Here is a 16188-nt window from a genome sequence, read left to right on the forward strand (position 1 = left end):
TCCCTTTTCAGTCTTTTTTTCTTTATTGCTCTCCTATTTTACTCTCACACTCAACCTTTTTTTATAACTTCTGACAGGATGCTGCCTTCAATCCAGTCCCTCCAACAATTATATATTGTGGGTTTGATTTTACATTAGGGATTTAATGATGCCTGTAAAAAGAATCTTGGTAGGAGTTAATCATTCTAAATTCACTGGGGCTGACTATCCAAACAACAATATAAATGAAAGTTGAAATTACTTTCTATCTACAGAAAGAAATGTTGAAATTACAGGACTACTAGTTTATATGGTATCAAAAAGAACTTATAAAGGGCAGGTAGATGTAAGTGTAGTGTAGAAGACTCAATAGGTTTTTCTCCTCTGGTTTTATTAAAAATACTCCTTTGAAAGTGTATTTTGTATACCATTTTAAACATGAGGAAGTTAGAAGGTATCATCCACACTTCTGCAGAATTCTAAAGAATAGTGAAATATTTGAGGTCCTCTGGCAGGGTGAAGTTTTCCTGTCATTTAAATGCTCAGTCTTAACAGGAAATGGGATGCAATCCAAAGTGCAAGGAGCATGGATTGTACTTTTAAAATCCTGCTGCTTTTGAAATTAGCTTTCTGGAATCCCAAATAATGTTAATAAATTCTACATGCATGATATACCAAAATACATATCTCTTGTGTGTCTCAGGAATGTAAGAGTGCTTATTACTAGACAGGTAACTCTTTATGAGACATAGGGTGCGGTTTTATTGAAACTAATAAGGATTCCAGAAAACAGGGTTTACTCTGGCTTTTGCTTATTCATGTTAATGCAGATCAGCTGTGTTTTGGTTTTGTATCACAGCAATGGCAAAAAACTTTAGAATAATCTATATTTTTGTCACTTGTCGTTGGGATTTTTGTCTTTTTTTTGTTTTTATTTTAAAAGCTTCTGTTTTGTTTAAAAGTTAGAAGATTCAATTTACATGTTTCAGTCATCCAGTCAGTGAGGAAAATCAATATGGCTTAAAGGACCAATTCCACACCATAATCAAAAAGCATTAAATATCTAAAGTGAGAAGTAAATGCAGAGAGCATAAATAACTCTTGAAGTGAACATTTAGCTCTCTAGCTTATGTACAAATAAGTTTTTCTCATCTGTGCATCATGTCTGGCTGAATTTATTATTTTCTTAGGGTTTTTACGCTGGAAGCCTCTATAGTTCAAAAGTGTAATACTGCATCATTTTCTTTAACTTTTGCTGCACTACTTTTACTCCCTACTCTTGGAAAGACCTGAATTATCCATAGTCAGACTCCAGGGAATCAGGGTAAAAGTAGTAAAATTTAGTGTGTCAAGAAGGATCTTTATGAGTCAAATGCAGTGTGCCTTTCAACTCCTTTTGTATGAAATGCCTAATTTTCTGTCTAGTTTGGTGATAGTTTCTGTTTAGGCTGTTCATGTAGGCACACAGTTTGTGGTAATTAGGAGAAATAATGGGCTACAGCTGTGAGCAGCAGGTGAGCAGCACTGACAGCAATGAGCCATGGAGTGCCCAGGGCACTGACCAACCACCAAAGGGACACACAGGTGCAGTGCATCAATGAGAGGGTATAAAAGGCTGGGCTAAAGAACAAGGAGGGCAGACACTTGGAGCTTTCTGAATGGGTGTGGTGTTACTTGGTATGTGTTGAAGCTTTCTGAAATTTATGCTGTGCTGTGTGTCATGGCTGTCTCAACTGCAACATGTTCAGTGTAATACCTTGGCTGAAAAAAGAATTCTTGTTGCACAGCAGCTTAGACTTGGCAGTTTGTTCATGTGTTTAAATGACAAGCCTACTGCTCTGCACTTATTACAACAGTGCTGAGTGAGTGGGCACAGTGTTATGGCATGGTGCAGAAATATGGCAAGGGCTGGCATCAAAATGGGGCTTGTTTTCCCCCTCTCTGTTACTGGGCTGCAGTTTGCCATTGTTAAGGTAGCTTTAATTGTCTGACACTGGCTGGTCCTTGGGTCCTGTTTGCCTGCCTTGAAGATCTCTGTTGGAAAGCTTCACATTAGGCAAACAGTAAGTATCAGCTGAGCAAGGTGAAGAGGGAATGGGTGAAATTAAAGTATAATGTTGTTTTAGCTGTTAAGTATTGCCTTTAACAACTTAATGCTTCTTCTTCTTCTTCTTATGCAACAGGTACATAGAACTCCTATAGACCTTGGGCTATGTTTTCAAGTTTCTGGCTAAAATAAAAATCTGATTCCAACTTATTTTATTATCAGCTTTAGGTTGAATATTTTAGACAACACTTGTGGGAATATCTAGTAACTAAAATATCCCACTTAACTATATGTAAATATTTGTGTATCAGAGATTCAAATTAATCAATAATTTTTAAAGGCAGTAGACATTTTTCTACTTTCCGCTAAAATTAATTTAGTCCCTACAGCCCTTATGTGCAAAGAAAAAATGTAGTCCATTGCACTTCTAAGAATTCTGCTTTTGGATTTCTTCTGCTTTACTTTTGCAGATAGTAATAATTATTTTTTTCTCTTTTTTTTTTTTTATTGTGGTCAGCTATTGTCATAGAGGTTACTAAAAAGATATTTTGTAGTGCATACTTCATTTTAATCCTCTGTTAACATTTCACTAAAAAATGTGATTATTTTTTCTACCAATAAGTTAAGTTGCTTACTAGCATGGGTTCCCCAAAAACCTCAGGTCTGAGGACCTCTGCCATTTTAACAAAACCTAGGTATTTGTATTAGGCTGTGTTTAAAGACTTGTAGTATAATATGAACACTGTGTATTCATAAAAAGTCACGTTTCCCTAAAGCAATTGAGTAAATGTTTGTGTAAGTAATTGGATTTGCTATTTGTTTACTTTGTATGTGCCTTTGGGTATCATAGGAGAGTTAACCCTGCTGGAAATCTTGCATGATGTGATGGTCTTGAGCTCTCATGAGACACTCTAATGTGAACTTCATAAGGTTGAATGATAGACTTCTAAACATATTCTATTTTCCATCTTTGTTTGCAATTTTTTATCAAAATATTCTCTAGCACTTTTAAAGCTATTCCTAACAAACATTAAAAACTAAACTTTATTAAAAAAAAAAGATGTGTGCCACTTTGGTTTGACATCTGGACAGAAGTTAGTGCTGGATCTCATTTTATCTGAAGCATTTTGACCATCCATAAAATGTAACTAAGTTTTACCCAATTTTTTCTTCTGAGCTAACTCTTAACACTATAATACAGTACATCTCCAAATCTCTCTGTCTGTTGCCAACATGATTATATATAGAGCCTCAGCATTAAATTTTGAATTCTTTGATTTTGTTAAAGAGAGTGACAGAGTTACAAAGGAAAAAGTTTGTGGGAATACAATTCCTCTTCCCTTTAGAAAAGTGATTTTAAAGTAGAAGTTACATTATTTTCCACTTTTTGCTGTTAGTAGATCTCCTGGGTACAGTTACCCTAGAAACATCATATTCTAAAAGAATAAGAATATATGGAACATTTTTTTGCACCCATTCATAATGTCTGGAAAAATGATGCTGCTGATAGTAGTAGAAAAACATTCAGTTTAGCTGAACCAGGAGCCTAACCTCTAAGATAAAGTTTGGGAAAAGAGAGTGAAATCTCGGTTTGGAATGTCTGGAGTTGAAAATACTTGATGCTTTCCAGCCTGTTTTTTTCAAGGCCAGCTGGTGGCTTAGAAGAGAGGATTGTATTTATGGTCTTGGCTTTATCAAGTGTATTATCCAAAGCAGAGCACAACTAGAATATAATATATATTAGAATATAATTGCATCATGAAGTTGTAAAGAAAGATGATGTAATATTCAGGTCTAGGCTCAGTTCCTAATTATTATTTATAGATGTCATGATTACAGCAAAATTGGAGTAAACACGGCAAATTCAGCCTTTTGAATTATTAAAATACTGGAAGCATTATTGCTATTAACTGTCATTCCTTTAAATTTCTGAGAGGTGTTATTGGCACTTGCCTTATTTTGCATGAATTTTGAGGTGGGGCATGTTATCATGATCAAGTGCAGCTGTTGAAAGGCTTTCTAGAGCCTGCAGGATGGAATTTTCTTAAGCTCTCAAAGGGCACTTGAATCTACATAGTACTTCGTATCTACTCAGGATACAAACCTACACAGGATCCCCTGAAAAGGATAGTCCTCATTCAACATTTTGGAACTTTGAAATCCATGCTATGTATGGGTTGTTTCTGTTGAAAGGGAGATTCGTCAGATTGGACTGGCCTAAATGCAAGGTTGCATGGTCCATTGCTGTCCTAGCAGTGACAGGAAGATGCTTTGTGCAAAGCAGGATAATTCTACCACCAGTGAGGTTGTCAAGTGTTGTTGATTTATTTACCTCCACTTCAGGAGATAATGAAATCTCTGTTTGTCTGTTTCATTTACTGAAAGATTTGATTTTATGTTACATCACATACTGTTTATAGTTCCTAAAAGAGATAATACATAAACTTACCTTTTCACAGTCATCTGACTGTAAATGCTGGTGCCTTGTCATGGAGTCTGTTAAAGCCTGTACCACAACAACCAGTGGTGCAGGAGAAGATCCAGTTTTCTATGTTTGTAAATCTTAACAAATGAAACCTTTAACAGCCCTTGTGTACAGTTGCACACAGAAAGGTACTCTGTCTAGGAATGTGACATCTCTGAGTGAAAAACAATAAATCAGTCAGGATCCTCAGGTGACATCTCAAGATTCTAAATCATGATATTCGTGACATAAATAATATATGAAAAAAGTAAGAAAGCCATAAATGACAATGGTGTTTCATATTAATCTGTAGCTATTTTTCTATTTAGTTTCAAATTTATTTCCTCAAAGCTTTAGTTTTCTCTCTGAAAACAGCAGAAGTATGAAAGAGAGAAAAAGATGATGGAGCTTCTGGCTGTGTGTTTTTTGCACTAACTCATTCATTAGCTTTTCTTTGAATTTAAAGCTGATAAATTGTGAACTATTGAAAACACTTGCGAACAGAACAGCTTCAGCTCTGGTTTGTGGAAGGGAATAGATGTTCAACAGATGCTTGATCAAACTTTTGGACAGAATACTGAGGATCTCAGAAAGTGACAAAGTAGTCACTAAAAGCAGAAAAAAGCATAAAAGAGAGAGAAACATTCAAAATTGTGCTACAAGTTACAGGAAATACTGCAGATGATGAACTGGGAGTACTTTTAAAGCAATAAGTTAGGTTTAATTTGTTATTGAGAAGGGAAAGAGTAGCATTAGACAGCATAGTATTGTTTGTTGTTTTTCTCCCCCTTAGATGTTTTTATACGGATTTCTTTCTCAAGGAAAGACACCCACTTGTCAAATACTGAGCATGATTCATGTAGATCTTATTTATTCCAGAGTGCTGCAGACATGTTTTGATTGTGTCTTGCCATTGGTATTATCCAAGCTAGCAACTTCTGTTAGTTTTGGGGTGGGAATGTAGCACTGGAGATTAAAGATATGGTCACTGCAGAGTCAGGCAGAACATCAGTCATGTGCTTGCTGAAGGAGCAGAAATAAAAAAAAAAAAAATAACACCTTCAGCTGACCTGTTGGAGCATGAATTTTATACACTTACCTTCAGTGATGCTGTGAGAACATGTAAGTAGTTAAGGGAGGTCACTGTGGTGCTGTGGCAGTCAATATAGCCAGGCAGATTGATGAATGCCTGACGCAGCATATGCAGGGCTAAATGCCCCAAGACTGCTCCTAACACATTATTGCCTCATGCTCAGGGACAAGTGACATCATCTACTGCCAGTTTAAAGAGACTTGAAAAAAGAGAATGGAGGCTGATGTATCAAGTCAGCAGTGAGGAGAAATATTTGTATCATTGACAGTCCAACTAGAGATTTGGAGTCATTATCAAGTTTGTTTGATAAGGAAGAGGAAAAAAAAAGAAAAACCAAAAGGAGAGAAAACCAAAGATTAATTCCTGATTAAAAACCAAAATTTTTTGTCTTGTACAAGCTTTCCTTTGAAAATTATTCTATATTTTCCTCTTGAATGTGGTGCATTGCTCTAAACAGATCTTGTCTCTCCCTAGATTCATAGTGATAGCTGGGTATTGTAGGAACTACAGCTGAAGACTGAATTTTATATGTAAGCATCTTTATTCAGCAATAATAACAAATAAAAGGAAACCACTACATACAAATGTTGAAAAAACATTTGGTAAAGCCCAGCTCTCCAGCAGACCAAGCTCCAAGAAATGAACCCAAGGGTTCCTTGTGCCTAAGCATCTTTTATCAGTTATTTTTGACAGGTCTTTGTATCTTGGACTATTTATTTCCTGAAGGTTGTTGCCTGCTATAAAACATTGATACTTTTATTGACTTATTAACTGATTTAGCCAAGAGGCAAAAAGTAGCGTAGAGAATGCTGCTCTAGGTGTTAGAGCAGCACTTTGGCATTCAGTTCTCACGAGACATCTTCAAATGCTATATAAATAATGTTTTCTATCATGCACATCCTCATTATGCAATATGACTGGTGTCTTTATGTGGACCCATGGTAATTCACTGCCAGATAATACACATGTTGCTCTATTATCTAGCTGTTTATCAATCATCTTAAGCACCTATCCCTTCATTTGCAACGCTTTATATTTTTCAGGTCAGCTCACTGTTGCCTTAATGTGCAGTCACAATTCCTTATTGTTCTCCTGTCTTTTTCCTCTGTGAAAGCTCACTTCTGAAAAAAAAAGTATTTAGATACCATGACAATACAGAGTTTGTGTACATGTGTCTAGGTGCCAAACATGGACTGCAAGATGGGGGCCCTGGAAGAGGTAAAAACAAGCTGACTCTTAGAGTGTGGGGTGTGTGTCCAACACTGGAAGGTGGAAGATGAGAGCATCTCCCTTCCCACACACATGGAACATCCTTCTCATTTGTGAATAGCTTCTGTTAGCAAGCAGGAAGACAGGGAGAGACTGATATTTATAGTCTCAACAGCTGGAAGAGCCACCCTGGATGGCGCCAGTCAGAACTGTTCTCCCATGTCAGAGACCAGCACATTGTGTTACGCTCTTAAAAGCTCTGCTGGCTGCACTCCTTCGTGGCACTGACAGCTTTAGAGAGAAGTGATGAGGAAAATTTTATAGCAGCAAAGAGTGACTCTGAACCAGGGAGATATTCAGCTCAGCTGCTCAGTGTGTATGCAGTTACACAGCTAATGCCACATAAGACAAAGTACATTTACCAGGTGTATAAGAAAAAACCCACAGAGATACAATAACACAGTTCTACCTTAGTGAATCATCTTTCCTAGGTAGAACCATTATTTAAAGATTGTAGAGACCACAAGTTAAAGCAAATTAATTGCTTGAAGATGGGGAGAGAGATAGCTTTTTTTTTAATCTGCTTTAATTTAACATTCTGGAAACTTCCTTTCCATTTCAACTAGTTTATTCAAATTTAATATGGGGGTGTCAGAGTATGAAAACGTCTAGTTATGATGTTGTTGGAGAATTTCAAGTTCCACTTTAATGATACTACTTGTGCCTGCGTTGAGAAGTATCCATGGAAACAGTGCAGTAATTCATAAACTGTATAGCTGTATAAAGTCTCTCTACCACAAACATGTTTCAGCGAGAAAATCAAGAGGATACTTTTTATGTCAGTGTTGCACAGCTAAAGAGGCCCTCTTAAGTCAATTATTTGTGCCATTCCACAGTATATAAAATTATTCCACATTTTCTGGCTTTAGGGATTGAGAAAACCAGATCAGAACCATAAAATTCTCACCCTCCCAAGCAGATAATGTATCACAAAAAAGCCTCAATTTAAGTTTTCATGTGACCTATCAACTATAAAGTTGGAGTCAAACTGCTACTATGAGATTTTTTTTTTTGTTAAATTAGTAGATCATAGTTGAATAAATGAAAGATAAATAGTACCTGCTTTGTTTTGTTTGGGTTTTAAAAAATTTTTGTTTGGTTTTTGGGGTTTTTTTGTTGGTTTATTTTAGGTTGGTTTGTTTGTTTGATTGTGGTTTGGGGTTTTTTTACACACCTGTAAACATATCATTTTACTCAAATTAGATGTCAACTCTTGTTCAAATAAATGCAGAAATTTTATTTCTGCTATATTCTTGTAAAATGCAAATCAAGGAACTGATTTTCTAGACTTGGGCTTTTCAAAGACTAGTTGTCTAGCTTTGGTCAAGTCAGTGAAGACCACATGTCCAAAAAAGGTTATTTCTCCTTTCTGTTTTCATTCAAAATGAAAAATTCATGTTGCTGTGATCCTGGCTGGAGGCCTTTGTTCACTGAGGAGTTGATGATCCCTGTAGCAGTGAGTCTGTGTAGGTGCAGCCCTGTGCTGTGTTCTGCCAAATGTACCACACGGACACCAAGTGTTGGACTTTGCATGTCCCCTGGCCGCAGGATGAATGTGGTCTGTAGGCTGGTTGTTATGCAGCAGCAAGTTATCAAGTGAAATGCTTTTTGTGTGGTAGTAGAAATGACAACTAGATTTTTTTCTCTAAAGAAAATCCTAAAAGGACACAGAAGACAGAAATGAGATTGGTCTGCACAGCATGCCATGCCCTTGCTGGACATCTGTTCAGTGCTGAACCTCAGGGTTTCCAGTGTGTGAATGCACTTAGGATTCTCTACACTATCCTCTCTTCCTTTATAGCTTTAGCTCCAGTGAATGGCATTTTAAGGGATGCTTTCCTGCAGGGTCTGAGTGCCTTTCTTAACGGTACTTAAATGAACTAACATTCCCTGGTACAAAACATGTATGTAATACAGATAATCAAATAAATCAGGTTTTTAAAAGGCTAGATGTGGGAACTCAGCACATCACTCCGGATGCCCCGAGTTACCGAGACAACCCTTGGGGGGCTTGGAAATCCTGGAATGTTGCCAGGAGTGCTTGGTGGTTGGGTTTTGACCCTGCACGGGATGTACCACCTGCTTGAGGACAAGAGAATCACTTGGGGATAAATGGTGTAAGAATTAGGTATTCACAGGGTGAAAATACAGGTTTTAGGGTTTTGGTACAGGGGGGTTATGGAGACAAGATAGAGGAATCAGGGCATGCCTTGTCCTTCTTCTTTCTTCTTCTTGTCATCTACTTTCTGTGGTGATGCTGGCACTTTGGGATTGGTTCTCGGTGAAGGTGCACTTGCTAATATGGGTGAAAGGTATTGGGAAATAAAGGTAAATATGATATACATAGTTTTTAGTATAAAAATAGACGACCACCCAGTGGGAGGTCAGAGTGTCCTTGGCTGCCTTGCTGGTCAGACCTCTGTCAGGCTGGAAGAAAATTTTGGAAATAAGCAATAATAAACAATATCAACGACTGAAAATCTGAAGAGTCCAGACTCGTCCTTTGGAGCGTGGGTGTCCCAAGGCCATCCTACATGTGACCGGGCAGAGACAAACAGCTGGAGCGGTCAGCTAGAGGGATTACACATAGCTCACAGTGAGAGATGAGGCATTGCTCTGACATGTTGCCTGTTTGCTTGAGCTTGGATGTTCAAATACTGATATGCTATATTGGTGTCTGATAACTGACATTTCTGCTTTACTACTAAGTAACTTCTTATACAAACTTTCATTCCTCTGAAGAATGCCCCTATATGCTAAATGTCAACACATATTTCAAATAACCTTCTTTTCCAGTTACTGCTGGAAAAGCTGCTTTTGAGATAGACCAGGCTAAAGGAGTTTTGGAGGAAATTTTGAACAAGATGAGCAGCACCTTTTCTTGAGCTCTCTGTATCAAAAATAGCTTTTCCAAATAACCTTAAATGCTGGCAAAATGAGTTTTGCTGTCACAGTTCAAGGAGGCAGTATCTGAAGTAGAAATAACCTTTTTAAAGAGACTTTTAAGGAGAAGGTACAGTTGAGCTTATAATACAATACTTTAAGATTAGAGTAGGAAACTACTCCTATGTTATCTTAGGGTGGGTTTTTATCAAACAGCTTTTGACAGTAATTACTTATTTCCAGTGAAATAACAGGCTGGACTTTTCAGTCTTCAATACATTCAGATTATCGGAGAACTAAAAGCTAGGATCTCAAAAATAGAAAGAAAAATTGCAACCTGACCATTGCATCCATGTTTAACAGCCAGTCCTCGAAAGTGAATGACCAGACAGGTCAGATACAATCAGGTCCTTAGTCCAAAAGTACAACTGCATTTCCCTTCAATAATAAGATAACACTTGCATGTATAGTAGTACAGAACAGGTTAGCAGAGAGATCTGCTCAGGATATCTGATTATTATCTGTTTGGAGCCAACACAAGCAGCATGTTTTGTTGCAGATGATCAGTCATGGACAGTTTTCATAGGCTGATGTGCACCTCTAGGTGTGACTAGGTCCTGTGATCCCTGGGCACTCAGTGACAAAGAATTTAAAAGAAAGTTCCTCTTTCCCTCACCATTCTGCAATCCAAATAGCTTCCTTGAGCTGGAGATTCCTTTCTCTCCCTACTGCTCAGGATGCACACTCTTCTGAGAACCTGCTAGTGACTTCATGAGCACAACTGAGCCATGGGCATTACTTCTGTTCTGCTCTAAACCCAGCCCCTGCCCAGCTTGCACTCTGAACAAGATGTGACCATCTGTGCTCAGCCTTAGCCCTTCAGGTTTCAACCTGTGCTTATGCTTTGTGCTTCCAAGGCTCCTGGTTCTGCAATCAGTACTCTGCATGCTTATTTTAAGGTCACTAGTTGTTCGTTTGATACAGAAATTACACCCTTGGTGTGTATGCATATGTTATTATCTTGACTACATGTGGTAACATCTGTTTAAAAATGATAATGTTACTTAAAAAGAAAGACTCTTATAAAGAATCATTACTTGGCTACAGTATGTTTTTGACAGTGGGATATATTATTGTTAGTTTACTTGTAGTATTTTTTGGTGAAATTATTTCTTTTTAATGACTAGTGAGATGTGTTAATGCAGGCATAGCCTGTCTGTCACATTGCAACTGATTCAGATTGGTAATCTTAGCAGAAAATACCATGGCTAATTTTCCTTAACTTATTGTAATATGATTTTCACTGCTGTTTACACTAGTGCATAATCAGAGCTATTAGATACTGTTTTGTATAAAATCATGGAATCATAGAATCATTAAAGTTGGAAAAGGCTTCCAAGATCATCAAGCCCAACCATTAATCTGACACTGCTGGGTCTGCCACTAAACCATGTCTCTAGGAAACACATCTGTCAATGCGTGTTTCTCCTCTGAGTCTTTAAATACCTGCTTCTCCCACTTAAATTATCTTTTTTTGTATTTATTTTACATTGTTTGTATTTATAATATGCTTTTCTTCTCCACCTATAATTCTTTCCTTATTACAAAATTCTCCTTAATATGTCATTTTCATAACTGTTTTAGGAGCTGAGCTTACCTTTTATTTACTTGCCCTTTCTCATGCCAGCATAAACCAGAAAGTTTTTATAACTGAATTTGTATTTTTTCAGGTGTTTTAGATGAAAAATGATCTTCATGGAAAGGAACTTTTACTTTCAAACTAGGTAAAAAATCATTTATATCCTTTAGTTTCTTTGTTCTCATATCAAATTGTTACCTCAAAACATGATATTTTGGAATTTTAACAGCCTAACAAGCTGATAGCAATAGTCTTACATTTCTTTGTGAGGGTATGATAAGTAAAGTACAGACATTGTTCTTAATACAAAATTACTTTAAGAGGATGTGGAAGAGATCTTTTTCTATACTGACATACAGTTCTTTCTAGTAATTTTACTATGCTCTAAAATGATGTCGTTTCAACCTGGAGACTGATCTGTAAACATAAGCTTTTTTTTAAAGTTTTGAGAAAATATGTTTTACGTAGCTTCACATCTATCAGGTTTTGGAGAACTGAAAACACTTGATTCTAGGTCAGCTGTCTGTGTGGAATCCAGCTGGTGCTTTCCCAAACTAGCTATGCAAGGGTCTTGAAAAAGTGGAAGGTTGAAACTCTGTGCAACATAAAGGAATGGGACATTTCACAATAGTTAAATTTCACTTTTCTCAAAAGCAATCGTATGACTTCCTACTACTATGACCCCAGGAAATTTTTCTGAAGCTCTATATTATGGAGGTAATTTGTTTAAAAGGTTTTGTTTGACTCTGTTTATTTCTCCCTCTTCTAATAATTACCTGAAAGATATTGTCAACACCTGCTTTCGTATCCTGAGTGTTAAGGTGGGATTTTGGATATATTCACAATATTGCTCTATGTCAAAATGCTTGGAGTGTAAAGTGCATTGTCGCTTTCCAAGTTGTGCTGTATGTTTTCTTACAAACAAGAAGTATCCATTTGTTTAAACTCTGAGTTACCGAAATTATATCTCCTTTGCCATGTCTCTAATGATCCCTCTTGATATTACCTTTATCCCTAAGCATTGAAGAACTATTTTCTACTCTTCCAAATCAATTTCTAATTACTGTTTTTTCTGATTAGATTTTTATTTCCTCAGACATCCTCAATTCTAGCTTTTTTTGCCTGCTTCAGTCTGCTGCATAGTACAACAGGACTTACAGAAACACATACACATACTGTTGCTCTCACAGGATATTAATCCTAACCATAATTAAGTCTTCTTAGTTTTTGACAGTGGGATAATTTTGGACATTACTCATGTGTCTTGAACTAATGACTATTTGACTAAGCTGATTGGTGAATTTGGATGTAAGTATCCAATTATGCCTGTTTATATTGTTATGAAAATACATAGTGCTCTTTGCAGAGTCTTTATAGATGACAAAATTAATTAATCTAATTTTACTGTTGCTTATTACACTATGAAAGGACTCACTGACTATTGTTCATTTCCCTACATCTTCCTTTAATCTGTCATCACTTAAGTCCATAAAAAGCAACTTTCACGGCATGTATTTGGAATTTGAAAAAGCCCATTTTCAAGTTCTGCAGAAAATACATCTTTTATGCCATCTTACTTTTCCTCCTCGAAACCTTAGGCATACATATGGACAGCTTTGTTATAGTATCTTTTTCTAATAATTCATCCAGGGCTTCCAAGCCAAAGCCCAACAAGTGCATAATTTTCCCATTTTCTGTTGCGCTATTTAATCTCTACCACAGAATTTCACAGACATTTAAAATTGGAGAGACCTTTCTGTATAATTTCTCATAAAGCTGTGCTGTGCATGTAGTTCTGTTTTGGATGACCCACAACCCCAATAAGAATCCCTGAGCTTCAGACTAGAAAGGTTGCACATGTAGTGGTATTAACAGTTTCCTACCCAGCATGGTTTGACAATCTTTGCCATTTACACTTTCTTATGGGTGATGTTATGCCAGGCCCCCATTGCTCCCTTAGGTCAACCCCTGTCCTTTCACTCCACTAGGAATATTCTAAAATCCTTGATAAAGTTAAGATTCTCAGGCTTTTTCCTGCCAGTTTTGCCAGGCTTTATTGCTTTTGTCAATGTAAACAAGAAGAGGACCAGTACTGGTATTCTAGTAGGGTCATATTGATCCAAATCTCTTAGTCTCCAACTTTACTCAGACTAAACCAGCTGACCTGAAAATATGAACTCTCTCTCTCTCCCCCTTCCGAAATCTCTTTTTTCCCCCGCTAAGACTTCAGAAGGAAAATTGTATGGCTAGAAATAGGTGGATATTAATTTCAAATGGATCTGCAACCTGTTAGATGAAGTAGATTAGCTCTAGCAGCAATGTAAGTGAATGGTAATTCAAATGATGTGAAAAACAAAGCCACTGAACAAACAAGTATAATGAGTAATGCTCAGGCAGTCAGTCTAAAAAAGAATTAGGGTCCTTTGTAGTCATGCAGAATCCATTCATTAAAATGGATCAGCCTGAGCTATGGACTTTGCCACTAAAGAAATTATAAAGAAAAAGCAGTGCAATTTATCAATTTTAAACCACTACATTTGTATCACTGGCAATAAAAATCCACAAGCTTCATTTTCCAATTCTCAGATATAGAAGCTTATTCAGTGATTCTTCATCTACAATGCTTCAACAATAACTGACAAACCAGCTCATCAATATATAGTTAACAGCTTTAATTTGGTTTACTCATGTGTTAGATCTCTGTAGGCTTCTCTATCCTTTCCACCAATTTGCATTTATCTCACATTTCTGCTGCAATAATGATTAGTACCAAGGCTCTTTGCTACTCTAAAGGGCATACTTCATCTTTCATTTCTTAATGTACTGTTTATTTTGGGTTATAGTGAACTGGAAAAATAAAATTATGACATCAAATATATAGTTAAAATATGGAAAAAAGGTCAATGGATCAGAGCCCATTTACTCTATAGAGGCCATGGAAATATAATTTTATAGAAGCATTTGTTTTCAGTCTGTGTTCATGAACAGGCAATGCTGCTGTCTTAGAAACTTGAGATTTGGTGTTCTCCAGCTCTGTTTTTAACAGAAGTGGAAAAACAAAAGATTTACATTCAAGAAAAGATATTCACAGGAACCATGCACATCAAGTTTCAAAAGCATTTTTCTTTAATTGATTGTGATCATTAGTGTTGGAACTTTCCATATCCCCTATATTTTCCTGTGCAGTTTATTCTCACTGAATCTGTGACTTGTCCATTGGGCATTATTTGTTTGAGGTAATGCAAAGGTGCTAGCAGCCTCTTAGTAAAGCCAGCATTTGACATTTTAAAAATCTGTGCTTACCACCTGTATTTATTAGCAAAAAAAAAAAAAAAAAAATAGAATCAGATCTCACACATTCCCATTTGCAGATATTTATTGGGATAAAAAAATAAAGAAAGACAGGTATCATATATTAGGGGTCTTGAAAAGCCATGACTTTTTGCTACATTTATTACAAAATACGAAGAGATTTGCTTTTGTTATATATGACAGAAGTCCTTGAGATAGCAGAGGAAGTAGGGAGAAAGAAGATTTTATTAAAAGATCTCTAAATCTCTAATCCATTTTGCAGCTGATGCAGGGATGTGTACACTGTCTGCATCACAGCGCTATTCAATAGCAGCACAGGCTGAGAATTGCTTCCAGATACCTCAGCCAGGAATTTGCAGAGAATAACAGTAGTAGGCCTTCACTATTTTTAACTGCTGTTAACTGTAGATAACCGCAAATGAGAAAAATTGAAGTTGACAGGTGGTCATGAGGTATGCTAGAGTGGTATAGCCACATCTCTGATCCATAGCATTTAAATGTCGACAGTACCATATATTTAAGGGAAGTTGCTTTGTTCTCCTGGAAGCAATATAGCTTACTGATGTGAAAGTATTGATCAAGTCCAGTCAAATTTCATCTGGGAAATGTGTTAAGATCACAGTTTCTCCACCTCTTCTTCCTGGTGCTCAGTAGTCTTAAAGGAGCTATCAAAGCCAAGAAATAGGCCCTTTGCTTTCTCTTCTGATTCTTTATGTTGAAGAACACTCATTTTTGTAGTTTCTACATTTTCTCAGTAGTGACTCCCAGTTCTAGGTTGGTGAACCCAAATGTGGCATTTTATCACTAAATCTTAAAAACAAGTGGAAATATGAGGAATAAGCCATTGGGAGTTAAAAGCCTAATTCCAGTGTGAGTCCAAGAGAGCTTTGTAAACCACAGGAAGCCATCTGAGTATGATCATGTTCAAACCATCCACATGCAATATCCTGGGTTTGAAATAAGCAGCAGTAGCATCTTGTGCTCAGTCTCAAACAAGTTGAATTGCCATACCTAGAGGAATAAAGTCAGTTGAATCTCTTGTAGTGCAAGGATGGACCTTCACTCAGTGAGGTGAACTGGTGAGGGTGCACTCAATCCCTTTGTCTATGTCATTAATGACTACATTAAATAACGCTGGTCCCAGTTTAGACCCCTGAGGGAACATCATTTATCCCTTGTTTTTATAATTTATAATCTATGAGACCCAATGAGATGCATCCTAGAATTCTGAAAAGTCATGGCAGTCAGGTAAAGTCCCAGGCGACTGGAAGAAGGGGAACATTGTACCCATCTTTAAAAAGGGTAGAAAGGAGGACCCTGGGAGGTACTGGCCTGTCAGCCTCACCTCTGTGCCTTGGAAGGTCATGGAAGAGATGCTCCCAGAAGCTATGCCAAGGCACATGAAGGAAAGGGCAGTGATTTGAGCCAGCACAGCTTTACCACGGGCAAGTCCTGTCTGACCAGCCCAGTGGCCTTCTACGATGGAGTGACTCCATCAGTGG

General features: G+C 37.1%; 1 long non-coding RNA gene across 1 annotated transcript; it reads left to right on the forward strand.

Moving 5' to 3' along the window:
• The first annotated feature begins 1617 nt into the window (after positions 1–1617).
• Positions 1618–12356, forward strand: LOC135446424 (uncharacterized). The gene is made up of 3 exons (XR_010439806.1): positions 1618–2042; positions 11466–11519; positions 11889–12356. It is a non-coding gene; the product is annotated as an uncharacterized LOC135446424 (long non-coding RNA).
• Positions 12357–16188: the final 3832 nt, after the last annotated feature.

Source organism: Zonotrichia leucophrys, chromosome 4 (assembly GCF_028769735.1).
Source record: "Zonotrichia leucophrys gambelii isolate GWCS_2022_RI chromosome 4, RI_Zleu_2.0, whole genome shotgun sequence".
Lineage (NCBI taxonomy): Eukaryota > Metazoa > Chordata > Aves > Passeriformes > Passerellidae > Zonotrichia > Zonotrichia leucophrys.